Source organism: Alosa alosa, chromosome 18, assembly GCF_017589495.1.
Source record: "Alosa alosa isolate M-15738 ecotype Scorff River chromosome 18, AALO_Geno_1.1, whole genome shotgun sequence".
NCBI classification, from domain to species: domain Eukaryota; kingdom Metazoa; phylum Chordata; class Actinopteri; order Clupeiformes; family Clupeidae; genus Alosa; species Alosa alosa.
In genome coordinates, this window is record NC_063206.1 from 840001 (window position 1) to 842500 (window position 2500).

The following is a 2500-nucleotide window of genomic DNA, read 5'->3' on the forward strand; positions in this document are numbered from 1 at the left end:
TTGTATGAGAGAAGCTTCAACTTCTGGGTATGTAGCATTGTGGCATAAAGCTTAGGTAGTTAGCTTGCTAACTCTGGCAGAAATCTCCAGTGTTCTTGTTCCATGTAGTTTTGTGTTGCAGCCACAGGGTTGCAGCAACAGCACGTAGACTAGCCTACAGGAAAGCTGCATGAACTCATTCGAATATTTTGAAAACGTAACAGCTAGATATTCCAGCCTTCTCATTTTGTAGATGAAAAATGAAGAGAGAGATTTTATCTTAGTTTTATTTCATGCAAAACATTTTAGTCTAGTCTTTTTCGGTCAACAATAATGCATCTTAAGATAGTCTTAGTCAGTGTTTCAGGACATTACTGCCGCCTCGCCATCGCCTCGCCTTAGTCATGAAAAAAAAAAGGTTGTTGACGAACATATTTCCTCTGGCCTCATCTGGATCAAATTAACACTACGCGATTACTAAAGTTTATTTACTGCTCTTATCTACAAAAATATCATCATCACTTTTATGAGTGGAGCTGAGAGGTGCGCCAAATGCTTTGAAACGTGTGTGTTTGTGTTTTTTTTTAAGCATATTTTTTGGGCTTTTTATGGCTTTAATGATAGGACAGTAGAGAGTGACAGGAAGTGGGGAGAGAGAGTCGGGTGTGATCCGGAAAGGACCACGGGGCGGGAATCGACGTACAGTGCCCCAGCCAGCTGCGTGTGTGTGTGTTATGACGTGTGTGTGTGTGTATGTGTTTTCACACATGTGTGTGTGTGTGTGTGTGTGTGTGTGTGTGTGTGTGTGTGTGTGTGTGTGTGTGTGTGTGTGTGTGTGTGTGTGTGTGTGTGTGAGTGTGTGAGTGTGTGTGTGTGTGTGTGTGTGTGTGTGTGTGTGTGTGTGTGTGTGTGTGTGTGTGTGTGTGTGTGTGTGTGTGTATGTGTTTTCACACATGTGTGTATGTGTGTTTTGACGTGTGTGTGTGTGTGTGTGTATGTGTGTGTGTGTGTGTGTGTGTGAGTGTGTGTGTGTGTGCTTAAAACTACTGTACCAGGTGGACGTGACGTCCTCTTGCAGTGCGGCTGTGGCTCCAGCAGGTGGATGTAGTAGAACTGCTGACGGGTCATTCTGTCCGTCACATGGAACTGATTCAGGGCCAGGTGGGCCTACCGGACCAAACAGAACCGCATCTTAGAGCCAGAACATACCGGACCAAACAGACCCGCATCTTAGAGCCAGAATATACCAGAACAAACAGAACCACATCTTAGACAGGGCTCCAGACTAACTTTTTGCACTGGTTGCACTGGTGCGCCTAACTTTTTTTCTTAGGTGCACCAGCACAAAAGTTAGGTGCACCCAAATGTTCAACCACATCGCATTTAACACCGCAGCAGGTTCACTTTTCTTCCTTAATTACTGTCCTTTATAGGTTGTCCTATGACTTACTATGATTTACAATTCAACAAGAAAAGTAACTTAATGAAGTGTTGGTGCTTTAAGTGCTTCACTGAGCTGAAATTTAAACTTAAAACATCTCAAGATGAATTAAATAAAAATAACAGTGAGTAAATTAACAGTGCACGTCTTTTAAGGGCTTCAAACTGCACATCTCATGGCTCAGTGTCTTACATACTATCCTTCATGATCTTTTAGGCCTTGGCTAAACCAGCTCGCCATGCTAGCATCTTCCATAGAAATGTATTTGAGCACAATTTAAAGAGATGTTCCAAGTAGCCTGGGGATTTTTATGTGATTTTGCAATGGTGATTGCAATAATCATTTGACAGCCCACAATGCAATTTACTTTTAATTTTAGTATTTTTAAATTTTCAATAAGAACATCACTATGGTTCATGCAGTAACGAAATGGTAGGCCTGTTATTATAGGCTATTGGAATGACTTACCATGCTCGATCTAAATGTGTCCATTCAATTCACCGTACAAATGACCACAGTTATACATGCAGGGATTATTCGGGCTTTAAATGTAGCAGCGATATTGGCTTTCGCCAAATACGGATTAAATTGATTGATGCCATCAGAATGAGTTTACACAAACTTCGCATAAAACAAATATTGCTGTTGTTGTTGCTGTCGTTCGGGAAGGCCTTGTATGCATTGTTCGCAATTTTAAGACGTCTTTTCATCTCAATGACTCAACGATAAACTTGATCATCATCTCGGGCTCGTCTGATCGGTTTGCTGCTGCCAGCCGCCGAAAGGCAGTAGGGAGAGGGGACATTTATCTCGGCCTATGTGACCACACTGTAATGCAACTACATCCACTCTGTTTATCTGACGGGTCTCTGACCTCTCTCTCTGCAGCACACGCATTTTTAAATGTACACACAGGCACTGGGCCACGGCCAATCAGAGGGGAGGTCCCGCCCTTGATTTGTTTAAACCACGATATTGGCCAAATATGTGTCTGTTATTGAACCAAAGGTAGAGTTTCAATGCGGACACTTTTTCCTCTCGAATAGCTGGTTGCACCGGTGCAACCTCCGATTTTCTTTA

The 2500-nt window shown here is 42.6% G+C and overlaps 1 protein-coding gene across 2 annotated transcripts in view; it reads right to left on the bottom strand.

The window, feature by feature from the left end:
* The window catches only part of si:ch73-193i2.2 (polycystin-2), a 20718-nt gene that overhangs the window by 17639 nt on the left and 579 nt on the right, over nucleotides 1-2500 (bottom strand). For both annotated transcript variants that reach the window (XM_048270432.1, XM_048270431.1), the window contains exon 2: nucleotides 1032-1146. The gene's annotated coding sequence lies outside the window, so the exon portion shown is untranslated. The remainder of the gene's footprint in view (nucleotides 1-1031; nucleotides 1147-2500) is intronic.